This window comes from Schistocerca piceifrons, chromosome X (genome assembly GCF_021461385.2).
Source record: "Schistocerca piceifrons isolate TAMUIC-IGC-003096 chromosome X, iqSchPice1.1, whole genome shotgun sequence".
NCBI lineage: Eukaryota > Metazoa > Arthropoda > Insecta > Orthoptera > Acrididae > Schistocerca > Schistocerca piceifrons.
This window is the reverse complement of record NC_060149.1, coordinates 489727505-489754556: the sequence shown is the minus strand read 5'-3', so window position 1 is coordinate 489754556 and position 27052 is coordinate 489727505. Positions and strand designations below refer to the sequence as shown.

The window sequence follows — 27052 nt, the reverse complement described above, 5'->3', positions numbered from 1 at the left end:
CAAAATTACTTTCCTTATAGTGGACGACAATGTATTGCAGGACTACTATAATAATGTCAAAGATATTAGTACCTTGCGAAGAACATAGTTCTCGACAACCGTTAAGGAATTGCGCAATGTGCCATGGCTTAGGTCCTTCATGCAAATAGCTGCTTCGGCAACTAAACAGTTCCTAGAAGCTTGTTTTTCATAGCTTAACACAGTCGTGTGCATGGAGGCTCCCATACCTTTTCATTGCTTGGCTATTCAGTGGACACTTCCTGACATGGCTGTAAATGTAGTTCCACTGCAACGAAGCTCACGCCAGGGTACGGTTTAGCGAAAGCGTTTGACGCAATGCCGAGCTAAAGTATTTACAGGTGAGTTCTGATATGTTCCTAGATAAAATTGAAGTTAATAAACCTTACAGAACAAGGTTAGCGTAAAACTGGCTGAAGCTAGCACAATCATGCCGTATCTGGGACCAGCTGCCTGCAACAGAATGTCGCCGTGGCTGCCTTGCCACTGCAGAGTCTGGATGCCGTATGGCAGATTCCCGTGCCTGCCTGTAGCTCTGCATTATCCACACAGCAGCAGCAGCAGCAGCAGCAGCAGCAGCCGCCTATAGGCATTACAAGTGGCAGCGATGATAAAACGCGAACTATCGACATAGGCATACTTAGGTCGATCGTTAAAAGGACTCGGCTACTACTGGTGGGTATGTGCACAATGCACTTTCCTCTTGCCATGCACGCGCTAGTCAGGCAGAAATTATTGACGTTACTAACTCTGGGAGTCATAGGGTTAACTTCTGTAACTTGCGTAGTAATTAAAATGGTTACTGGTACCTGGTATGGCGAAAGTAATGAAATGAGGTATGGTCAACTTTCATTCATTAACCTCCTTTCACATCTGCCATGAACCAACTTAGCAATTACAAATATTAAGACCATACGTAATACTCATTATTCATTTCCATGTCAACATCGTAAAACGCACACGAAGCATTTCGGGGCGTCAACAATGAGCTAAACGAAGTGTTTCGAACTGAGTTGGTCGAACGTGGGACGTGAACGGATGAGCTTGCGTTAGGCAGCAGTTACGGGTCTCGTTGTAAGTGAGCAAATAGGATCTTACCCTCTCGGTAGCGCCAAGTATGTAAACAGTGATGGCCCGCGACTGTGCACAATGCAGGGCAGAATCTGTAAGGTTAATTTACTGCATGTTTCATAGTTAGGCAACATCAAACATCATGACTATGTAGCCGAACGTACTGTATACCTGTTGAAAGGGGTTTACAGCTTAGTCGACAAATTTAAGTCAAGCTGCTGGTATGCCTGAACTAAGAGCTTAATTTGTTCTGTAGCTGGTGAGCTTTAATAACTTTCATTACCACCTCAATCTAGAAAGCCACACACAGAACTGAGTACTGCTAGTGTGCAGCGGCATACAGCAGGTTCATGGACTGTTCTGTTTCGACAGGGTGAAAAAGATACGGCCACTAGCATGTTCTGTATTAAAGATCACTTAATTCAAAGTGTTTCATTGCATAAATACTGTCAAATGCCGGCCGGAGATGAGTGGCCGCCTACATGGGCAATGTTACGTGTCACAGGAACAGTGAATTTGACAGTGTTTTGGCTTGCTGTCGCAGTGATACTGCCATACTGTAGGTGCATTCATAACAGAATGCTATCAGACCAAACATGCTTTACTGTGCTGGTACTGCAAACAGCTGAATGCAACAGGAAACTACAACGTTAGTACGGTTACATGACGGCACCTTCTTCGGAAGTAAGTCACCCTCTCCTCCATCCGGATTTCTGGGTGTGGACTACCCAGGAGGACGTCACCAGGAAAAACTCATTGTCAGAATGTGAAATGCTAAAACATGTATTCGGGCAGGAAGGTTAAAAATTTACAAATGAAATAGAAGTGGTGTCGGGAGGTGTGACCTGAGGTGTGAACAATCACCTAAGGTGGGCGTGCCCTCAGAGAGGGCCCCCACAAGGGAGGAGCGCGCCATCGGAGACGCCGGTAATCATGCGGGATTCTTCGGCAATGGTTTCCTGTTGTTACAAACAAACAGTGCCCTCCAGGCACAATAATTGCTCCGTACTCCTCTGCTTCACACCTTCCCTGTCCGGGTGGAACCGCACCGTACCTTAAATTCCTCGCGTGGAGTCGTTCATACACGCTCCCTCGACGGATTGTCTGACGAAGAAATTCAGCACTACCTGTCTGACCAGGGCGTAACGGCTGTTCATAGTTATGAAAAGGGTTGACACGAACGTCATTCCAACCCGCACTGTCTTCTTGACATTTGACAAAGTTCAACTCCCATCGAAAATCAAAGCAGGCTATGAGATAATTTCCGTTCGCCCTTACGTCCCAGACCCTACGCGTTGCTATCGATGTCAGCGGTTCAATCACACCAGCCAGTCCTGTTCCAATCCGGCCAAATGTGTTACGTGTGGCAAGGATGCCCATGAGGGTGCTTGTCCACCTCCATCCCCTCGCTGCATCAACTGTATGGGTGACGACGCTGCTTCCTCTCGAAATTGCCCCGTTTTTAAGGACGAAAAGCTCATCCAGGAAATAAGAGTGAAGGAAAAGGTGTCGACCTTTGCTGCTCGAAAATTACTCGCCAGTCGACAGCCCACCGTGCCTTAGACAGGAAAATACAGCACTGTCCTTGCTTCTCCTCGGCCAACAAAGGAGGCGGCCACGCAGACTTGCGACCTCACCTTTAGTGCCACGGTCGTCAGATCGGCCAGCGCAAAGATCGCCCGTTCAACCTCACCACTTTCGCCTGCCCACTCTCGGGCTCACCCTTCGTCGGGTTCTGCTAAATCTCGAGCCCAAAAGTCAGACACCAAGTCTTCGAAAAAAGAGCATACTCGTGAAGAGTTTTTACGTACCGCACAACATCGGTTCCTCCTTCATCTGAACATCATACTTCCAAGAAGGCTACAAAGAAACCCAGTTCCTCTCCTTCTCCGCCAAGGCGTGTCCCATCTACAGCACCACCTGGCGGCAATCGCCCTAGACAGTCTTCTGTGTCGCCGAGGCGCACTGCTGGTGGCCGGTCAACCGGCCGATCGCTGGTGGCAGGAGCTGCTCCTGACCAACCTATGGATCAGGATCTTCTGCCTTCGGCTGAATGCCATTCCATGCTGTCGGTGGCAAGCTCTGAGCAGTCGTTGAGTTGACAGCACCCTTGGTCACATTCCTCCATTTTCTGTTCACCCTATGTCCATTATACACTGGAATATCCGCGGCATTCGAGCCAATCGGGATGAATTGTCGATCCTCTTACGATCCTACTCGCCGGTCATCTTCTGTATTCAGGAAACAAAGCTGCGTCCCCATGACTGCTTTGTTCTCCCTCATTTTCAGTCCGTCTGATATGACCTCCCCTCTGTTGAAGGCACTCCAGCCCATGGAGGACTCATGATTCTTCTTCATGATACTCTCCATTATCAACCAATCCCCTTAAACAGTTCATTCCAAGCTGTCGCCGTCAGTCTTTCCCTTTCTGGATACACGTTCTCTCTTTGTACTGTATACATTCCATCGTCCACACCAATGGCACGAGCTGATCTCCTTCATCTTCTTGGTCAGCTTCCACCCCCCCTATTTGCTCGTTGGGGACTTCAATGCCCACCACCCGCTTTGGGGATCTCCACATCCTTGTCCACGTGGCTCGCTATTGCTAGACGTCTTCCGCCAAGCGGATCTAGTTTGCCTCAACACTGGGGTACCCACATTTTTGTCTGCCTCCACGACAAATTTCTCATTTGGACCTTGCGGTCGGTACTGTTCCGCTAGCTCGGCGCTTCGAATGGTTCGCTCTTGATGATACACACTCGAGTGACCACTTTCCATGTGTCCTTAGACTGCAGCCTCAACTGCCATATATGCGCCCGCGACGCTGGAATTTTGCCCAAGCCGATTGGACACTTTTTTCGTCTCTAGCGACATTCGATGACCGTCGCTTTCCCAGCGTCGACGATGAGGTCACACACATTACCGACGTTATTCTTACAGCTGCGGAACGTTCAATACCACGCACCTCCGAATTGCCCCGGCGCCCCCCAGTTCCTTGGTGGAACGAGGCATGCCGTGACGCAATACGTGAGTGGCGACGTGCTCTTCGCATTTTCCGTCACCATCCTACTTTGGCCAACTATATCCGCTATAAGCAGCTCCGTGCGCTATGCCGTCACTTCATCCGCGATAGCAAGAAGGCAAGCTGGAAATTCTTTATTAGCTCATTTAACACCTTCACTCCCTCCTCGGAAGTTTGGAGTCGGCTTCGACGGTTCTCAGGCGCGCCTAGTTTCTCCCCGGTCTCTGGGCTCACTGTCGCGCATCATACCTTAGTGGACCCCGTCGCAATTTCTAACTCATTGGGTCAGCACTATGCTGAGATTTCGAGCTCTTCAAATTACCCGCCAGCGTTTCTCCCGAAGAAAGGTGCAGCGGAAGTGCGACATCTTGCTTTCTCCTCTCAAAATCACGATAGCTACAATACTGTTTTCTCCATGCGGGAACTCCAACATGCCCTCTCTTCTCGCTCCTCCGCCCCAGGACCGGATGGTATCCATGTCCAAATGTTGCTGCATTTATCAACCCATAGTCTGAGTTACCTCCTTCGCCTTTATAATCGAATTTGGACCGACAGTACTTTTCCCAGACGATGGCGGGAAGCTATCGTCGTTCCCGTTCCGAAACCTGGAAAGGACAAACATCTCACCTCTAGCTATCGCCCCATTTCTCTCACGAGTGGTGTCTGTAAGGTTTTGGAGCGTATGGTGAATTACCGTTTAGCGTGGTGGCTGGAATCCCGCAGTCTTTAACACCTGCCCAATGCGGATTCCGAAAGCATCGTTCTGCAGTTGACCATCTTGTTGCTCTCTCCACTTATATCATGAACAATTTTCTCCGGAAACGCCAAACGGTAGCAATATTTTTTGATCTGGAGAGAGCATAAGATACCTGTTGGACAGGCATCCTCCGCACACTGTTCTCTTGGGGCTTTCGAGGCCGGCTGCCCCATTTTTTCGCGAATTCATGGCAGAGCGCACATTTAGGGTGCGGGTGAACTCTTTCTCCCGTACTTTCTCCCAAGAAAACGGGGTACCCCAGGGCTCCGTGCTGAGTGTTGTACTGTTTGCCATCGCCATAAATCCAATTATGGATTGTCTCCTTCCTGATGTCTCGGGCTCCCTCTTTGTGGACGATTTTGCGATCTACTACAGCTCTCAACGGACCAGCCTTCTTGAACGCCGTCTTAAAGGATGTCTCGGTTGCCTCCACTCTTGGAGCATCGCAACAGGCTTCCGCTTTTCTTCCAGTAAGACAGTTTGTGTTAATTTTTGACGTTGTACGGAGTTCGTTGCACCTTCCTTGCATCTAGGACCTGTCAACCTTCCGTTTTCGGTCGTCGCTAAATTCTTGGGTCTTATGTTTGACAGAAAACTGTACTGGTCCTCCCACGTTTCATATCTTTCGGCTCGCTGTCTGCGATCCCTCAACACCCTCCGTGTCCTGAATCGTATCTCCTGGGGAGCGGACCGAGTGGTCCTCCTCCGCCTCTATTGCGCCTTAGTGCGCTCGAAATTGGACTATGGAAGCATAGTTTACTCCTCTGCTCGGCCGTCTGTTCTTCGGCGTCTCGACTCCGTGGATTACGTTTAGTGTCTGGAGCTTTTTACACCAGCCCTGTGAAAAGCCTTAATGCTGAGACTGCTGAACCTCCGCTGTCCAATTGGCGAGCTGTCCTGAGTCGTTATGTTAGCCATCTGTCTTCCATGCCTGCTAATCCGGCCCATGACATTTTTTCGACGCCTCCTTGGATTTAGGGTATGCAGGCCGCCCTTCTTCCCAACTACCACTGGGATTCCGCTTCCGTCAACTGCTCCATTCTCTTTCCTTCTGCTTTCCTAAAACCATCTTGAAAACTTGGGGTACAGCGCTGCCTTGGCTCCGTCCCTGGACCTGCCCGCTCTGTGACCTTTCAGTTTCCCAAGGATGGTACCCCTCCACCTGTTTATCGTCAGGCATTTGCTGCTCTGTGCACAAATGAAGGAAGCCACATTTATTTACACTGATGCCTCGAAAACATCGTTAGGTGTAGGGAGTGCCTATATTGTTGGCGACACCCCAAATCGATTTCAGCTTCCCGACCAGTGTTCGGTTTATACTGCGGAGCTTTACGCTGTTCTCCAGGCTGTCCAATACATCCGTCGCCGTCAGCGGATACAGTATGTTATCTGTTCAGATTCTCTCAGCTCTCCTCAGTCTCCAAGCTCTCTACCCTGTTCTCCCTCTGGTCCACCGGATTCAGGACTGCCTCCACTTGCTCCGGCGTTCCTCTGGCTCCCAGGACACGTTGGTATCTGTGGAAATGAGGCGGCCGATATAGCGGCCAAGGCTGCAGTCTCTCTTCTTTAGCCAGCTATTCGCATGATTCCCTTCACCGAGCTACGGAGTGCTTTGTCGTTGTGTTGCTCTTTTATGGCACGCACATTGGTCGACACTTCCCAATAATAAATTGCGGGACGTGAAAGCTCTTCCCTGTGCTTGGACCTCTTCCTTCCGAACGCGTCGTCGGGAGGAGGTAATTTTAACTAGACTCCGGATAGGGCACTGTCTTTTTAGCCATCGACATCTTTTAAGCGGCGATCCTCCCCCACTCTGTCCCCACTGCTCTCAGCTGTGGACGGTAAGACACCTTTTGAGTGCCCCTATTTTACTCCGTTACGCGCCCGTCTACAGCTGTCGCCTGATATATCTTCCATTTTAGCAGATGACACGCGCTCAGCCGATCGCGTTCTCGAGTTTATTAGTGCCAGTGAGATGACGTCAGTCATTTGAAACTCTTTTCGGGGACAACGAACCCTCTTCTATAGTGGTTTTTTAAAGCTTTCCTTCTTTTAGTTTCTCCAATTTTTTGAGTTCCCATTGCTGCTGGTTTCCTGTTTCCTTTACCTTTCCCTGAGTCAGACCGGGCGCTAATGACTGTAGCAGTTTTGCGCCCTAAATCCATAACAAAAAAAACTTCGTTGGAGTCGCGAAAGAGGGTTGCATAAGTGGTACAGACCTGGACACCAGGGTAAATTTGATTACATGGTAGATCTGTATACCAGATTTTGAACTGAGAGATTTCCTGGGGCATTGTTGGACTCTGACAAAAATTTGTTTATAAACCATATATTAAAACTGAAGGTATGAAACTACAGAGAGGAATCTGGGTAGCATGGAACAACTAGAGGTGGAGATACAGGAGTATTAAGCAACGAGTAACTAAAACGTGGCGAAGGAATATAGTAGAAACTGATGGTATTGAGATGAAATAGTAAAGACAGCAGAGGATAAAACATGTAAAAAGATAAGGCCTCGTAGACAGCCATGGATATCAGAAATACTGAACTGACGAAAGGAGACAATATAAAATGCAGCAAATGAAGCAGGCGAAAGGAAACACATCTAAAAATTTTTACAAGTGCAAAATGGCTAAACGGGAGTGGCTAGAAGACATGTAGTGATACAGAAGCATAACGACTACTTGGATAGATACCGTCTATAGGAAAAAAGACCTTTAGAGAACCAATTGCAGGCTCGGGATTAGAATAGCCCTGTGAGGTATTCTTGCCTGTCGCAAGAAGAGACTAAAAGGCGTCTCACACCTTTCAGCCTTTAGGTGATGGCCCCCTGTAGGGTTTTGACATCCATTTTTCAAAATTTTCCCGAAGAGAGCCAATTGGAGAAGGGGCACCTTACATGGTGCATCGTGTCCATCGTGCAGAGATCTTTAGCCCGCTTTCTCTTCGTCACTTTCAGTCCCGCTCACTCTGTCTCTTTGGCGAGGATACATTCCTGGGAGCAGTTTCTGCCATCCACTATGCTGTCGCTTTCTGCGCCGACGACCACCATGGGCTTCTTCGCACCTGATATCCAGCACAGTAGCCAGTTTGTGGTGGGGTTGCCATGTACCCTGTTTGTTGTAGCCCCTTGACAACACAGGGTTCGCTCTGCCGATGCCTGCGCCGTTAACTCCCCATGTATGCCAAGGAGTAGATGCGTATCTCCCCAGGGCATCAGGACTCACGGGAATGGCCATCCTGCCACGTGGACCTCGCTATGGCTGGGTGGGCTCGTGTGAGGACTCTTAGGCGGAATTGGTGGCATCAGGGTGGATGACAGGCAATGAAGTGTGACACATCTTCTCATATCTTCTCTGGCTGGTGGCCAGCCACCAGCAGTCAGTGTTCCTGGGCTCAATTTAATGCAAACACGTATGACCCCAAATCTTTAACCTCTCTGGCCACAACATGGGAGGAACAAAAGGCTAAGAATGGCAGCATAGCTTATTCGTCCCACTACCTAGTATGTAAAAGAGCTGATGAGGAATCTTTTGTCTGTGAAGCCTCAGTTCTTCATAGAGCACTTACAGGAAAAGTCAGGGGAGGTGGAGGGCTTGTCCAAAATGCGCTCTGGGTCAGTTTTGATAAAATGAGCATCCTGTGCACACTGCCGGGCATACTCGATTGTGACAAGTTAGGGGATGTTTCAGTTACTATCACGCCTCACAAGAGTTCAAATATGGTCCAGGGTATTATATTCCACAACGACCTTCTTTTGCACTTTAGTGGCGAGGTGTTCATTTCGTCTGGCGCATTCATTGGGGTCAGAGCAACGGTGCCTTCATCTTGGCTTTCGACGGTGATACATGGCCTGAGAAGGTAAAGGTGATGGTCTACCACTGTGACGTCAAGCCCCATACCCCTCGCCTCATGCTGTGTTTAAAGCGCTGGAAGTTCAGCCTTGTCTTCCTGCTGTACTTCCAGCGTCACACCTCGATATTGCGGATGCACATCAGATAACAATTGTACTGGCGATACCTGAGCTGCACCCTCCCCATGTCGGCCAAGGAGTAGATGCCCATCTCCTTGGGGCATCAGGACTCCTGGCAACGGTCATCCTGCCAGGTGGCCCTTGCTGAGGCTGGGTGGCGCCCGTGGGGAGAGCCCCTGGTCGGAGTGGGTGGTATCGGGGCGGATGTTCGGCAGATGAAATGTCAACATGTATCGGGTCGCTCTGCGGCCAAGTCTTCTAAAAAGAAAGGTACTGTCTCTGGTTCTGGTTCTCCTGCCCCTTCCGCCTTGGCCACTCCCTGGGAGGAGGGACAGGCCCGCCGGCTTGGGTCGAAGTACTTCCCCCGCTATTTAGTCTGTTCTCGGACCGATGGGGGGACGTTCGCCACCTCCAAGCCCATGTTCTTTGTCAAGCACCAGCACATTGAGGACATCTTCGGGGAAATCGAGGCCCTCGGTAAAATGAGTTAGGGGTCCGTTCTTATAAATACCACCTCTGCCACTCCGTCGGCGGTGCTCCAGGCGTGCGACTGACTAGGGGACATCCCAGTGTCCATTGTCCCGCATCTAGCACTGAATAGGATGCAGGGGGTTATTTTTCATCGGGACCTCCTGCTGCAATCTGATGAGGAGCTCAGGGCCAACCTGGAGCGCTGAGGCGTGCATTTCGTCCAGCGAGTCCCAAAGACTGTCGCATCGACACCGGGGCCTTTATCCTCGCCTTCGAGGGGGACGTTCTCCCGGAGAAGGTAAAGGTGATGTGCTACCGGTGTGACGTGCGACCTTAGGTCCCACCTCCTATGCGCTGCTTTTGGTGTTTGCACTTTAGGCACATATCGTCATGGTGTGAGGCTGAGCCCCCTTTGTGGCGAATGTGGACGTCCTCTTGTTGAGGACCGTACATGCACCCCACCACCTCAGTGCGTCAATTGTCCTGGCATCCACTCGCCTAGATCTTTAGACTGCCCCGTGTATCAGATGGAGAAGAAGATCCAAGAATTAAAAACTTTGGAACGCCTCTTATTCTGAGGCCAGGAAAAAGTATGACCGCCTCCATCCCGTGACGTTGACAACTTCGTTTGCCTCAGTCGTGTCCACTCCTTCAACAGTATCCTCACCCCTATCCCGTCCCCCCTCCACCTCCTCACCCCATCCGGGGTCTATGCCTCTGCCTCCCAAATCCCTCCCTTCCAAATCCTCCTCCCTCGCGGCCCCTGCCCCCTCTGCCCCAGGGGCCACCCTTCCTCCTCCCCATCCGCCGCCTGAGAAGCGATCCTCTTCTCAGGCGTCCATTGGGGAAATGTTCCTGACCCCGGCTTCTGATGTCCGGCGTTCCAAAACCGACCCTGCGCGTGAGGACCTTCTTCGGGTCCAGCCCACCATCCCCATGCCTCATAGGACTTCCAAGAAGGCCTCCAAGAAGGCCTCCAAGAAGTAGTCTTTATCCCCCTCTCCACCCTGGCGCGTTTCGTCTGACGCTCCATCCGTGAGTCGCTGCTCCCGGCCGTCCTCAGTTTCGCTGGGATGCTCTGCTGCCAGGCGCTCAGCTGGCCTCTCGTTTGCGAATGATGCTGCCCCTCCTACGCAACCTGGGAAAGCGGCCGCAGCTGACGACGACTCGATGGAACAGGATCCGCCTACTGCCGGTTATAGAGTTGTTCCCTTGAAACCTGGCCCCCTGCGGCTGTCGAGGTGACCAGCTCTTCACCTGTTTCGTTCCCCCTTTTTTTCTGACTAGCGATGGCTTTGTTACATTGGAATATGAGGTATTCGATCTAATCGGGAGCAATTACAACTGCTCCTCCGCCTGCACTGTCCGCTCGTCCTTAGTCTCCAGGAAACCAAGTTACGCCCAACTGACCGAATTGCTTTTACCCACTATACCTCAGAGCAGTCTGACCTCACCCCTGTGGACAGTATTCCAGCTCATGGTGGGGTCATGTTGCTCGTTCGGGACGATGTCTATTACCATCCTATCCCATTGACCACCCCACTCCAAGCAATAGCTGCCCGTATTACTCTTTCTGCCTTTACTTTCGCCGTTTGTACCGTCTACACTCCATCGTCATCTGCAGTTAGTCAGGCTGACATGATGCACCTGATCGCTCAGCTTCCTCCACCGTTTTTATTGTTTGGTGACTTCAATGCCCATCATCCCCTTTGGGGCTCTCCAGCATCCTGTCAGAGAGGCTCCCTCTTGGCGGATGCCTTCAACCATCTCAATCTTGCCTGCCTCAATACTGGCGCCCCTACTTTCCTCTCGGACTCTACTCATACCTACTCCCACTTGGACCTCTCGATCTGTTCTACCACTATTGCCTGTCGGTTCGAGTGGTATGTCCTTTCTGACACCTATTCGAGCGACCACTTCCCCTGTGTCGTTCGTCTCCTACACCACGCCCCATCCCCACGTCCTTCGAGCTGGAACATACCGAAAGCTGACTGGGGACATTTCCAGACCACGATTTTCTCAGTTGTGACAGTCAGGTCGAATACCTCACGGCTGTTATCATAAATACTGCCGAACGTTCCATTCCTCGTACTACCTCCTCTTCACGTCGCGTTTCCGTCCCCTGGTGGAAAGAGGCTTGTAGAGACGCTATCCGTGCTCGACGACGTGCTTTACGCACCTATCGCCGCCATCCTACGTTGGCGAATTGTATTAGATACAAACGACTCAGAGCGCAATGCTGTAGAGTCATCAAAGACAGCAAAAAACTTGTTAGGCCTCTTTCACCAGCTCCTTTAACAGTTTTACTCCCTCTTCTGCCGTCTGGGTGGCCTGCGCTGGCTGTCGGGCATGAAGGCCCACTCCTCGGTACCTGGCCTGAGTTCAGGTACTGAGGTCCTTGTTGATCCTGTGGATGTCTCCAACGCCTTCGGCCGGTTTTTCGCGGAGGTTTCAAGCTCCGCCCATTACCACCCTGCCTTCCTTCCCAGGAAAGAGGCAGAAGAGGCTCGGCGACCTTCCTTCCACTCGCTGAATCTGGAAACTTACAATGCCCCCTTTACTATGCGGGAACTCGAACGTGCACTTGCACTGTCCTGGTCCTCTGCTCCAGGGCCAGATGCCATTCACGTTCAGATGCTGGCCCACCTTTCTCCGGCAGGCAAAAGCTTCCTTCTTCGTACCTACAATCGCGTCTGGACCGAAGGTCAGGTCCCCATGCGTTGGCGTGACGCCGTCGTTGTTCCTATACCCAAACCCAGGAAGGATAGACACCTTCCTTCTAGTTACCGCCCCATTTCTTATACAAGCTGTGTCTGTAAGGTGATGGAGCGCATGGTTCATGCTCGGTTAGTTTGGATTCTTGAATCTCGATGGCTACTTACCAATGTTCAATGCAGGTTTCGTCGCCACCGCTCCGCTGTTGACCACCTTGTGACCTTGTCGAAATTCATCATGAGCAACTTTTTGCGAAAGTGCCAAACGGTAGCCATGTTCTTCGATTTGGAGAAGGCTTATGATACCTGTTGGAGAGGAGGTATCCTCCGCACTATGCACAGGTGGGATCTACGCGGTCGCCTGCCCCTTTATATTGATTCCTTTTTAACAGACCGAAAGTTTAGGGTACGTGTGGGTTCCGCCTTGTCCGACGTCTTCCTCCAGGAGAACAGAGTGCTTGAGGGCTCTGTCTTGAGCGTAGCCCTTTCTGCCATAGCGATCAATCCAATTATGGATTGCATTCCACCTAATGTCTCAGGCTCTATTTTTGTCGATGACTTCGCGATCTACTGCAGTGCCCAGCGAACATGCCTCCTGGAGCACTGCTTTCAGCGTTGTCTAGACAGCCTATACTCATGGTGTGGCAAATGGCTTCCGGTTATCTGAAGAGAAGACGGTTTGCATAAACTTTTGGCGATATAAAGCGTTCCTTCCGCCATCCTTACATCTCGGTCCCGTTGTTCTCCCATTTGGACAGGAAACTTTGTTGGTCTCCGCACGTCTCTTATTTCGCTGCCCATTGTACACGTTCCCTTAATGTCCTCAGAGTTCTTAGTGGTTCATCTTGGGGAGCGGATCGCACTGTCCTGCTTCTCTTGTATCAGTCCATTGTCCGACCAAAGCTGGATATGGGAGCCTCGTCTACTCGTCTGCTCAGCCATCCCTTTTACGCCATCTCAACTCCATCCACCATTGGGGGTTACGTCTTGCGACCGGAGCCTTCTACACCAGTCCCGTCGAGAGTCTTTATGCTGAAGCTGCCGAATTACCATTGACCTACTGGCGGGACGTACTGCTTTGTCGGTATGCCTGCCGGCTGTTGTCAATGCCCGACCACCCCTGCTATCAGTCCTTCTTCGCCGATTCTGTCGACAGTCAGTATGGGTTGTATGTGTCTGCCCTGCTGCCCCCTGGAGTCCGCTTTCGTCGCATGCTTCGACAATTGGATTTTGCCCTCCCTCCACTTTCAGAGAGGGTGAGAGCCCGACACCACCGTGGCTCCAGGCTCCGGTTCATTATATCACGACCTCAGCTCGCTCCCGAAGGAGGGTACTCCGGCTGCAGTGTATTGCTCACGGTTTGTCGAACTTTGTGCGCGACTTGCCAGTCACACCTTTATTTACACTGATGGCTCCAAAACTGACGATGGTGTCGGCTGTGCCTTTGTCGTTGGGGCCGGCACCTTTAAATACCGGCTCCTAGACCAGTGTTCCAGCTTTATGGCCGAGCTTTTTGCTCTCCATCAGGCCATTCAGTATGCCCGCTGCCACCGCCATTCATTGTATGTACTCTGCTCTGACTCACTCAGTGCTCTTCAGAGCCTTGGAGCTCCATATCCGGTCCATCCCTTGGTGCAACGGATCCAGCAGTCCCTCCATTCTTCTGCTGCTGATGGCTCTCCTGTCAGCTTTCTGTGGGTTCGCGGCCATGTAGGAGTGCCTGGGAATGAGGCTGCTGATGCTGCAGCCAAGGCTGCAGTCCTCCTGCCTCGGCCAGCCTCCCATTGTGTCCTGTCATCTGACATTAGTGGGGTTGTTTGTAGGAGGCTTGTGTCTTTGTGGTGGGATACTTGGTCACCACTTCAAGGAAACAAGCTCCGGGCAGTAAAACCATTCCCAACTGCTTGGACAACCTCCTCCCGACCATCTCGGCGAGAAGAGGTCCTTCTGACCAGGTTGCGGATTGGGGATTGCCGGTTTAGCCACCGCTACCTGCTCTCCGGTGACCAAGCCCCGCAGTGCCTTTGTGGTCGTGCATTAACAGTGCATCATGTTTTATTGTCGTGTCCCCGTTTCATTACTTTGACTGGCTTGTCCAAAGACATCTAACTCCTGTGGCAGGCACACCCATGAGGGTGGCTGTCCACCTGTCCCCTTGTTGCATCAACTGTATCATGCTGCCTCCTCTCGCGACTGCCGCGTCTACAAAGATGAGAAACGTATACAGGAAATTAGAGCGAAAGAGATGTCGACCTCGGCTGCTCGCAAGTTATTAAATAGCAGAAAACCCACTGTGCTTCTGGCAGGTACATACAGTACCGTTCTCGCTTCTCCTCGGCCTACCAGTGAGATAGCTACACAGACATGTAATCTAACATTTAGCGATTCCGTCGTCAGATCGGCCAGTGCTAAGATCGCCCGATCAACGTCTCCTCTTCCTCCCACCAACCCTAAGGCTCAACCATCATCTGCTACTGCTAAGACGAGGACCCCTAAATCAGATGCTCGGACCTTCAAAAAAGAACCGACACGTGAAGATATCTTGCGTACACAAACTTCACAGCCATCAACTGTTCTTTCGACAAAACGTAATTCTTCAAAGAGGGCTCATAGAAAAGTGTTCTCTATCTCCGCCGAGGCGCGTTTCTTCTCCTGCGCCACCCAGAAGTTGCCGTCCCCGGCCATCTTCAGTTTCGCCAGGCCGCACTGCTTGTAGCCCATCATCTGGCCTTTCACTGGTGGAGGAAGCTGCCCCTCCTGACCGGCTCAGGAAGGTGGCAGACGCAACTGTTGAGTTGATGGACCATGACTCACCACCTACCGATTGCAGCAGCAGTGCTTACTCGAAGCCAGACCCTCAGCGGCCATCGAGGTGACCCTTTCTTGTTTCTTCTTTTTTTCGTTTTCATAATGGCACTTAATGGAATATTCGTGGCATTAGGTCCAACCTAGAGGAACTAAAATTGCTCCTTCGAATGCACTGCCCGCTTGTTGTAGGTCTCTAAGAAACGAAACGATTGTATTGACCTGGCGCACTATATCTCCGTGCATTTTGACCTACCACCTGTGGCAGGTATTCCAGCTCATGGAGGGGTCATGTTGCTGGTTTGGGATGATGTCTACTACGATCCAATCACATTGCACACAGATCTTCAGGCAGTTGCCGTCCGAATTACTCTCCCCACTTCCACATTTTCCATTAGTAATGACACTCCATCGTCTGCCTTTACTAGGGCAGACGTGAGAAAACTGATTGCTCAGCTTCCTACACCATTTTTGTTGGAGACTTTAACGCCCACCATCCCCTTTGGGGCTCTCAAGCATCTTGTCTGAGAGGTTCCCTCTTGGCAGACCTTTTCAACCACATCAATCTAGTCCGCTTAAATACCGGTGCACCTACCTTTCGGACGCAACGCGTATCTAGTCCCACTTGGACTTCTCAATATCCACGATCCAACTTGCATGTCGGTTCGAGTGGTATGCTCTGTCTGACACATACTCGAGCGACCATATCCCCTGCGTAATCCATCTCCTGCAACACAACCCTTCTCAACGTTCCACGAGCTGGAACCTCTCCAAAGCCGACTGAAGGCTTTTCAGCTCCCTGGCGACCTTCCATGATCAATACTTCTCCAGCTGCGATAGTCAGGTAGCATACCGCACGGACGTTATTTTCACTGCTGCTGAATATTCCATCCCTCGTACGCCCTCTTCTCCACGTCGAGCCCCAGTCCCCTGGTGGACTACAGCATGCAGCGACGCTATTCGTGCTCGGCGACGTGCTTCACGCGCCTTCCAACGCCACCCTACGATGGCGAACTATATTTTACAAACGACTCTGTGGACAATGTCGTCGTATTATCAAAGAAAGCAAAAAGGCTTGCTGGGTGGCGTTCACCAGCTCATTCAACAGTTTTACTCCGCCTTTGGTAGTCTGGGGAGGCCTGCGCCAGCTATCTGGCACCAAGGTCCACTCCCCGATTTCTGACCTGACTGTCGCGAATGAAGTCCTTGTGGATCCTGATGTCTCAAATGCCTTCGGCCGCTTTTTCGCGGAAGTTTCACTAACGGTTTCAGTTTCCCTGGTGAGAAAAGGGTCTGTATGAACTTCCGGCGTTAAAGTTTCATCCACCATCCTTACATCTCGGTCCTGTTGCTCTCCCAATCGTGGAGACAAAATTTTTATGTCTTACATTTCACAGGAAACTTAGCTGGTCTCCACATGTCTTACTTGGCTGCTCGTTGTACCTGTTCCCTAAATGTCCATGTTCTTAGCTGTATGTCATGGGGAGCAGATCGAATCGCCCTGCTTCCCTTATATCGTTCCATTGTCTGATCAAAGCGGGATTATGGGAGCTTTGTCTAGTCTTCTGCCCGACCGACCGTCTTACGCCGTCTAAACTTTATCTACCACAGGGGTTACGTCTGACGACGGGAGCATTCTAAGCCAGCCCTGTTGAGTATGTATACCGAAGCTGTCCAATTACTGCTAAACTACCGGCGCGATATGTTGCTTTGTCGGTACGCCTGCCGACTGAAGTCATTGCCCGACCATCTGTCATATTTCTCCTTCTTTGACGACTCTCTCGACCGCCAATACTGGCTGTATGTCTCTGCCCTGTTACCTCCTGGAGTTCGGTTTCGTCGCCTGCTTCAGCAACTTGATTTTACCCTCCCTACCACTTTTCGAGTGGGTGAGAGCCAGACGCCACCTTGGGTCCAGGTTCGCGTTCGCCATGAACTCAGCTCGCTCCCAAAGGAGAGGACAGCGGATTCGATATCCCGCTCGAGGTTTGTCGAACTTCGTTCGAGGCTCACTAATAACGAATTTATTTACACACATGGCTCAGACTGCTGCTGGCGTCGGATGTGCCTTTGTCGTTGGGAATGATACCTTTCAATACCGGCCACTTGACCAATGTTCAAGCTTTACAGCTGAGCTTTCTGCTCTCTATCAGACTGTTCACAAAATCCGCCACCATCGACGTTCTCCCTATGCCATCTGCTCTGATTCTTTGAGCGCCATTCAGTCTGAGACCCATATTCGGACAAACCTCTCGTGCAACGAATTTAATGGTCCCTTCAGTCGCTAGCTGATACCAGTGCTCATGTCTTTTCTTTTATTCCTGGCAGCGTTGGTGTGTCTGGGAACGAAGCTGCTGATGCTGCGGCCAAGGCTGCTGTCCTCCTGCCTCGGACAGCTGCCTTTTGTGTCCCATCAACTGATGTTTGTGGGGTTCTTTGTTGGTGCGTTTCATCATAATGGCATGAAAATAAGCTTATAGACAGCAAACCGATCCCGACGGCTTGGGCGACCTCCTCACGTCCTTCCCGGCGAGAGGTGGTCATTTTGGCCAGGTTGTGGATTGCGCACTGCCGATTTAGCCACCGCTACCCGTTGTTCGGTGACCCTGCCCTGCAGTGCCCCTGTGGTCACCCATTGACGTTGCGCAGTTTTATTGTCCTGTCCCCATTGTATTAACTCTCGTGTTGTCCTGTGTCTGCTGTCTACCTTACAGGAACTGTCAGCTGATGACGCTCGAGCAGCTGCTCGTACCCTTAGTTTTATTACATTAACGAACTTGTCCAGAGATCTTATTTTATCTGCTTCTTTGTAAGTCCTCTCTGGTGTTGCCCCTTGCGTTTTTCTACGCTATTAGTGCACTAACGTTTGTGACTGGGCGCTAATGACCTTAGTAGTTGAGCGCCCTAAACAAAACAAAACCCCCCCAGGGGGTCCACAACTCTTTTGTGGATACGTGCGTGGCGAGCACGGGGCCCCGAGCCATTGCAGCCTTCTTTCTCTCCTGGGCTGCATTTCCTTTCCCTTCCCCTCCTTTCCCTTCCATACCCCTTTCCCCTCGCCCTCTCCTCTCCCTCTATTGGTGTCTTTGCTTATGTTGGCCCCCGCTATCCTCCTGGTTCTGTTGGTTTTACACTCCGGCTTTGTTGCGTAATCATCTCCTCCTTTTGGCATTCCTTGGTCCCCCTCTGGGGTTTGACCTCCATTCCAAAATTTCTCTTCCGTAGTGTGAGCCATTTGGGGAAGAGCACCTTACCTAGTGTCTCCGACGTGTGCCCTCCTAGTACATTCCACCTTTTCTTTTACGTCGTTGTCTGATGCTAGGGTGCATAGCCAGCACGGTAGCCAGCCCGTGTGGTGGGGTCGCTATGTACCCTTTTGGTTGAGCCCACTGAACACACAGGGATCACACTTTTGATACCTGAGCTGTGACCTCCTCATGCATGCCTTGGAGTGGTTGCTCGTCATCCTGGAGCATCGGAACTCCCGGCAATGGCCGCCGTGCCAGACGGCCCTTGCTGTGGCTGGGTGGCGCCCGTGAGGAGAGCCCCTGATCGGAGTGGGTGGTATCAGGGCGGACGCTATGCAGATGAAACGCATACGGGTCCAAAACTCTGGCCGCTCTTCTGCGGCCGTCTCTCTGCGTGGTACTGATTCCCCAAGTGCTGCTTCTCTTGCCCCTTCGGCCTTCCCTTCCATGGCTACCCCCTGGGAGGAGGGTCAGGCCCGTCGTCTAGGGGCAAAACCTTTCCCCCGTTATCTAGTTTGCACCAGGACTGATGGAGATCCTTTCACCAGTGTCAAACCTTTATTCTTTGTGGAACACATTGAAGAAAAGTTCGGCGAAGTGGACTCCCTGAGCAAGATGCGGTCAGGTTCGTTGCTGATAAAAACTGCTTCGGCTGCCCAATCTGCGGCCCTTCGTGCCTGTACCCATCTTGGCACAATACCCGTGTCCATTACCCCTCACCAGTCTCTAAATATGGTACAAGGTGTGATTTTTCACAGACCTCATCCTTCAAACTGATGAGGAACTTCGGGACAATCTCGGACGGCGGGGTGTTCACTTTGTTCGGCGTGTTCAGAAGGGTCCTAAAGATAATCGTATTGATACTGGTGCCTTTATCCTGGCCTTTGAAGGGGATACCCTTCCTGAGAAAGTTAAGATTATGGTCTATCGCAGTGATGTGAAGCCGTACATCCCACCTCCTATGCGGTGTTTTAAGTGCTTGCGTTTTGGCCACATGTCTTCTCGCTGTTCCCAGGACCCTCTCTGTGGTGACTGTGGACGTCCACTCCATGAGGGGAGTCCCTGTGTTCCCCCTCCTGTATGTGTAAATTGTCATGGTAGTCATTCTCCACGTTCAGCAGATTGCCCAGTCTATAAGAAAGAAAAAAGATACAGGAGTATAAGTCCCTTGATCGTTTAAGCTACACAGAGGCCCGTAAGAAATATGCACGATTGCACCCTGTGTCCATGACATCTAGTTACGCCTTGGTTACATCTTCATCCCTTCCTCCCCCTTCCTCCCCCTTCCTTACCCCCATCCCGGACCCCTCTCCTTCCCCCCTCCCCTGCGGCTCCCACACCTTCTCCTCTGGGCGCTGCTCCCCCTCCCCAGCCGGAGAAGTGTCCCACTCCTTCGGCGTCTGCCGGTCAAGGGCGCCTCTCCCGGGATGCCCCTTCCCGGCACCTTCCAGGTCAAAGGTCTGCTGCAGCGCGGCGACCGCGAGAGCCGCGGTCTATCGGCCCCCAGGTCGCCCGGTCTCTTTCTGTTCCTGATCTTGCTGCAGCTGGCTCCATTATGCCACACAGCCCTCCTCGATCTCAGCCTGAAAAGAAGAAGAAACATAAGTCCCGGGACAAAGAGCCTCTGGTGTCACCGGAGGTCCCTTCCCCGGCTTCACAACCGGATTCTGACCTGTCGTTTATGGATGTCGCCCCCTCCTTGTCGGTGACGGGTGGGGACCCGGCGGTATGACTGGATTTAGCGTGTTCAGCCCTCATTTAAACCATCGTTCTGTGGTTCTCCAATGGAATTGTAATGGCTACTATCGTCACCTTCCGGAATTGACATCCCTTCTTTCGTCCTACTCAGCAGCTTGTGTGGTTCTCCAGGAATCTCATTTTACTGATGCTCACTCACCGACCCTCCGTGGGTTCCGTGTTTTCTGTCGAAATCGGGTAGGACCCTTGCGGGCTTCTGGTGGCGTTTGTACGTTGGTCCGTACAGACATTGCTAGCACGTGGATTCCTCTCCAAACTACATTGGAAGCAGTTGCTGTTAGGGTCCACTTAGACTCTGCAGTCACAGTATGCAATCTTTATCTCCCTCCTGACAGGACTCTTACACCTGCTGCCTTAACCACCCTTCTTCAGCAACTTCCTCCTCCCTTCCTCCTCCTTGGGGATTTTAATGCTCATCATCCTTTGTGGGGCAGTGCCTTTCCATCTAGACGAGGTCTTCTTATCGACCAATTTATTGCAGACCACGACCTGTGCCTTCTTAATGATGGCTCCCCTACTCATTTCAGTGCTGGTCATGGTACCTTTTCTGCCATTGATCTTTCTCTTCTCCCTCTCTCCTCCCTTCATTACACTGGTCGCCACACGACGACCTTTGTGATAGTGACCATTTCCCGTTGATTATCACGCTCCCTTCCCGCTCCCCGATGGAGAGGTTACCTCGTTGGTCTTTCCACCGCGCCGATTGGCCTCTATATACTGCACAGGTCGAGTTTTCTCCCTCTTTGTCGGGTTGTATTGATGACGTCCTACGTGACGTGTCTGACGCGATTGTTCGCGCTGCTAACCTTGCTGTCCCGCGCTCATCTGGACAATTTCGTCGTCGGCAAGTCCCGTGGTGGAGTACGGCCATTGCCATTGCCATCCGTGATCGCCGTCGAGCTTTGCAACACTTTAAGAGGCACCCATCTGTAGCCAGCCTTTCTACCTTTAAGCGCCTTCGCGCCAAAGCCCGTTATTTAATCAAACAGAGCAAGCGGATATGTTGGGAACGATTCGTTTCTTCCCTTGGTTCCACTGTCCCTCTGTCACGGGTATGGGCTACACTTCGCTCTCTCCAAGGTTGCCATCGGCAGTCCACCCTCCCAGGCCTTCACCTCCCAGATGGCATTTGTACGGACCCATTAGTTCTTGCAGAACATCTTGCGACCCATTTTGCAGTGGCATCAGCGTCGGCCTCCTATCCAGCTGCTTTCCTTCATCAAAAACAGCAGGCTGAAGCTGTCACCTTATGTTTCACCACTTGTGAGTCAGAATCTTACAACGAACCTTTCACTGAATGGGAATTTCTTTCTGCTCTATCTGCTTCTCATGATACGGCTCCTGGCCCAGATTCCATTCATAACCAGCTGCTTCAACATCTCAGTGCTCCACAACGGCACCATCTTCTTCGGGTGTTTAACCGTATCTGGCTCCAGGGTGACTTCCCTTCTCAGTGGAGGGATAGCATTGTGGTTCCTGTCCTTAAGCCTGGTCAGAACCCCCTATCTGTTGACAGCTATCGGCCAATTAGTTTGACCAATGTTGGTTGTAAGTTACTTGAACGGCTGGTAGCCCGTCGGCTCACTTGGGTCCTCGAATCTCGGGATCTATTGTCCCCTTACCAGTGTGGCTTTCGAGAGGGACGATCTCCAATCGATCATTTGCTTCGCTTGGAATCCGCAGTTCGGCAGGCTTTTTCCCAGCGCCGCCATTTGGTTGCAGTGTTTTTTGACCTTCGCAAGGCCTATGACACGGCCTGGCGCCATCACATCTTACTAACCCTTCATCAGTGGGGTCTTCGGGGCCCACTCCCGATTTTTATCTGCCGGTTCCTGTTCCATCGGTCATTCAGAGTTCGAGTTGGTACTGTTTTTAGTTCTCCACGGACCCAGGAGACGGGCATCCCACAGGGTTCTGTCTTGAGTGTCCTTCTTTTCCTCATTGCTATCGATGGACTTGTGGCCTCTGTCGGTCCCTTGGTCGCCCCTGCCCTGTATGTGGATGATTTCTGCATTTGGGTTAGTTCCTCCTCGATGCCATCTGCAGAACGGCAGCTCCAGGTGGCTATGCGGCGTGCCTCTGCATGGAGCCTCTCACACGGGTTTCAATTCTCTCCTTTAAAATCGCGGGTGGTCCACTTCTGTCGCCGTACTACGGTCCACCCTAATCCAGAGTTCTATCTCGATGCACAATTGCCTGGGGTCCCACAGTTTCGTTTCCTGGGTCTTCTTTTCGACAACAATCTCACTTGTCTGCACCATATCAGACTCCTGAAGGTAGGATGTTTCCGTAAACTCAATGTCCTTCGCTTCCTTCCCCACTCCTCTTGGGGTGTGGACCGTTCCCCCCTTTTCCGTCATTATCGTGCTCTAGTTCTGTCTCGCTTGGACTATGGTTGTCAAGTTTATGGTTCAGCTGCTCCTTCCACACTGCACGTGCTGGATCCAGTCCACCATCATGGTATCTGTTAGGCCACTGGTGCCCTCCATACTAGTCCTGTTGATAGCCTCCTGGTTGAAGCTGGGATCCCCCCCCCCCCTTTCCGTTCGGCGGTCCCAGCTTCTGGTGTCTTATGCACTCCCTATCCGTTCCTCTCCCACTCATCCTTCCTATTCTATCCTGTTCCCAGACCATGGACGTCGCCCACCAGACTCCCGCCCACGGGCGGTTTTACCGGTTGGGCTCCACCTTGCATCTCTTTGCCGTGATTTCCAGCTTCCTTCTTTGTCCTACCTTCCTCGCTTCCTCCCCTCCACACACCCCCCCCCCCCCTTGGTTATTTCCTCGGCCTCGAATTCGGATGGATGTCCGACGCGATCCGAAAGATTCCATCCCCCCCCCGGTGGTGTTCCGTTCCTTTTTCCGCCTCTAAATCTGCTGATCGTGTTGGGTATGCCTTCACGTCCTCTGTTGGAATGGAAAGTCATCTGCTGCCACCTACATGTGGGGTGTTTACTGCGGAATTGATGGCAATTCGCCAGGCCCTTACCTTTATTAAACAGTCCCAACACAACCGCATTTTGTTATGCACGGACTCGATGAGTGGCCTTCTTGCTATTGACCGGTGTTTTTCGCGCCATCCCTTGGTCTCTGCCATCCATGACCATCTCGCTGATATTCACCGTGTTGCTTGTTCCATTGACTTCCTTTGGGTCCCCGGCCATGTGGGTATCCTGGGTAATGAGCTCGCTGATAGTTTGGCTGGGGGAGCAGTTACTTACCCCGTTTTCTGTAGCCCCTCCTGCAGCGGATTTACGGCTTCACATCAAATCCCACTTCGCACAGCCATGGGCCAATTCTTGGGAGGCTACTCCACTGTCTAATAAACTTCGTGCAATTAAGGTGACACCAGGCCCGTGGCGTTCTTCCTTTCACGTCTCCCGAAAGGACTCGACCACACTGTGTCGTCTCCGCAATGGCCATACTCGGTTGACCCATGGTTTTCTTTTGCGTGATGAGCCATCCCCACTATGTGGTTGTGGAGCCTTCCAGTCGGTAGCCCACATTTTGGCTGAATGCCCCCTTCTTTTGGCTCTGCGTGCTAAGTACAGGCTCCCCCACACTTTACCTTTGACGTTGGCTGACGATTCCCGGATGGTCTCTCTGGTTCTCGGTTTTCTCCGGGAAAGTGGTTTTTATTCTCAGTTTGAAGGTTTTTAATCTCTCTGGTGTTGGGGCAGGGCAATGAGTGTTTGGGTGTCTCCCACTGTAAGCAGTGTTTGGAGATTCCTGATTCACCTCCCTGACCGAAATCCTCTTTTCTTTTCCTTTCTGTTTTTACCTTTTTTTAAGGCTTGGTTAGTCTTCCTATTCCCATACGTACTTTCTACATTATAGCAGTTGTACCTTTTAAGTCACAGGTGGTCTTGCCTATGCTGCTTCCGCATAGTGTTGGGTTCGTTCTCTTGCCAACTTCCCTCATTTTGTTTTTTACCAATGACTACATGACTGCCTTTTTAAGTTTTTTCTCTTCTTCCGTTTTTTTTGTTCTGACTTTGCTGAGTTGTCCCATTAGCGGAATGGCGCACATTTGAAACAAGGGACTGATGACCTTGCTGTTTGGTCCCTTAAACCTCAAACAACAAAATTTTTAGGTCCTACATTTTACAGGAGACTTTGCTGGTCTCCACATGTCTTACTTGGCTGCTTGTTGTACCTGTTCCCTAAATGTCAGTGTTCTCAGCGGTACGTCATGAGGAGCAGATCGAATGGTCCTGCTACGCTTATATCGTTGCATTGTCTGATCAAAGCTGGATTATGGGAGTTTTGCCTAGTCTTCTGCTCGGCCGTCCATCTTACGCAGTCTACACTCTATCCACCATCGCGAGGGTTATGTCTGGCGACTGGAGCATTCTACACCAGCCCTGTTGAGTATGTATGCCGAAGCTGCCGAATTACTGCTAAACTACCGGCGCGGTACGTTGCTTTGTCGGTACGCCTGCCGACTGAAGTCGTTGCCCGACCATCTGTCATATTTCTCCTTCTTTGCCGACTCTCGCGACCGCCAATACGGGCTGTATGTCTCTGCCCTGTTACCTCCTGGAGTTCGCTTTCGTCGCCTGCTTCAGCAACTTGATTTTACCCTCTCTACCACTTTTCGTGTGGGTGAGAGCCCAACGCCACCTTGGCTCCAGGTTCAGGTTCGCGTTCACCTTGAACTATGCTAGCTCCCAAAGGAGAGGACCACGGATTCGTTACACCACTAGAGGTTTGTCGAACTTCCTTCGAGGCTCGGTAATTGATTTATTTACACATATGGCTCAGACTGCTACTGGCGTCGGATGTGCCTTTGTCGTTGGGGATGATACTCTCAATACCCGCTCCTTGACCAGTGTTCAAGCTTTACAGCTGAGCTTTCTGCTCTCTATCAGGCTGTTCACTATATCCGCCGCCATCGACGTTCTCCCTATGCCATCGTGTGTGTGTGTGTGTGTGTGTGTGTGTGTGTGTGTGTGTGTGTGTGTGTGTGTTTTCCTAGCCACGTTGGGCGTGAATACGAACGAAGCTGTTGATGCTGCGGCCAAGGCTCATGTCGTCCTGCCTTGGACAGCTTCCTTTTGTGTCCCATCAACTGATGTTAGTGGGGTTCTTCGTTGGCACGTTTCATCATTGTGGCACGAGGCTTGGTCCTCTCCATGAAAATAAGCTTAGGGCCATCAAACCGATCCCAACGGCTTGGACGACCTCCTCACTCCCTTCCTGGCGAGAGGTGGTCATTTTGGCCAGGTTGCAGATTGGGCATAGCCGATTTAGCCACCGTTACCTGTTGTCCAGTGACCACGCCCTGCAGTGCCCCTGTGGTCATCCATTGACGGTGCGCCATATTTTATTGTCCTGTCCCCATTCTATTGACTCGTGTTGTCCTGTCTCTGCCGTCTACCTTATAGGAACTTTTAGCTGATGACGCTCGAGCAGCTGCTCGGATCCTTAGTTTTAGTACATTGACGGACTTTTCCCAAAGATCTTTTATCTGTGTCTTTGTAATTACTTTCTGGTGTTGCCCCCTTGCGTTGTTCTACGCTACTAGTGCATTAACGTTTGTGACTGGGCGCTAATGACCTTAGTAGTTGAGCGCCCTAAACCACAAAAAATATTGGATAGAGACTGCTCAGGCAATAAATCGGTGGCAGCAGGTGACTCTTGTTGCGTAAGCTACCTCATTGAATGTTCCATGCCTTAGCAGTCTCACAATGTGATCCTCCACTGGAATTGGGGCGGTTTTTTCCACCGCCTGGCTGAGCTGCGGCAACTGTCAAGCTTTATACCTGCTATATGCATTGCCCTCCAGGAAACGTGGTTCCCAGCAGTGTGGACCCTGCCCTCCGCAGCTATGAGATATTACAGGAACTGTAGCGACTGTAATAGTGTCAGGTGGAGTTTGCGTTAGTCCTAAACTTGGTCTGTAGTGAACATGTGCCCATTCATACCCATTTTGAAGCAGTGACTGTCAGAATAAGCACGACACAGTTAATAACTGTCTGCAATGCATATCTTCATCCAGATGGTGCAGTACTCCTGAATGTATTAGCTGCACTGATCGATAAAATCTCCCAGCATTAGGAAAGGTTTAGGCAGTTTAATGCCCATAACCCCTTGTGGGGTGGTACCATGCTTACTGGCTAAGGCAGAGCTGTCGAAACTTTACTGGGGGCGTGGCACTATCCCGCCATCTTGAATATCGGTATTTTGGGCCAGAAAACGTCTAGTGGTTGGGTGACGTCACGGCTGCAGTTGTGGGTGGCGCCACCCATTGGTTGTCCCAATACTACTGAGGACGCTCAGACTGGTGTCAGGTATACCTTCATTGGCACAGACGATTTTCGGTATTGGGTCTCTGGAACACTGCTCAGTATTTACATGGGGCTCTTTGCTGTGTCAGGCCACGCATTTCATTTGATGACACAGGCTTTCCAGTTATTTGCTCCAACACTCGGCCCTTCAGAGCCTCTGTGCTGCACACAATCAATCCCTTAATGTAACATGTCCAAGAAAGCTTGCACTTGTTTACTCTTGATGTTTGTAGGTCCCTGTCCACTTCAATCAGATGGCAAACAAAGCTGCTGATGCTACTGCCAAGGCTGCAGTCCTATCTTGGCCTACTGGTTCCTCTATTCCTTCTAGTCTGTGTGTTGCCATCTTCAGCAGGTGGTGTCACTCCATCACCAGTGGTCTTCCCTTCACAGGGGCAAGCTCTGAGCAATTAAACACCTCCCAGTGGCTTGACTGACCACCTCTCAGCTCTCATGCTTCCTAAACATTTTAGCTAGGTTGCATATTGGCCACTGCCGTTTTAGCCATCGCCATTTGTGATCCCCACAATTATGTGCTCACCGTCATCAACCTTTGACAGTTCAGTGTACTGATTGAATGCCCTTTTTTAACCATTTGAGTTGTAATTTGTTTGCTGTCTGAATTATTGGCCGTTTTAGTGAACGACGCATGGTCTGTTGACTGCGTTTTACTTTTTATGCGACATACAGCAGTTTTTGCGCCCTAGAAGTCTTTTTTGGCCCTCCAGGTCTCGCTGGGATTCCAGAGAACGAACATGCTGTCTTTGCCATGTTGGCTACCATCACGCAGATTTTTGGAGAAGGGTATACTGGAATTAAACATTCAATCGACTCTTTCTTAGAGGCTTGTAAAGCAAAATTGGTATACCCTGGTTTCTCTTAATAATAAAAGCACTAAATGGAACCTGACAATGTGCATGCAACA

General features: G+C 51.1%; 1 protein-coding gene across 1 annotated transcript in view; it reads left to right on the top strand.

Moving 5' to 3' along the window:
* The window catches only part of LOC124722447 (aquaporin-5-like), a 51145-nt gene that overhangs the window by 18365 nt on the left and 5728 nt on the right, over positions 1-27052 (top strand). The gene's annotated exons all lie outside the window — the stretch shown is intronic.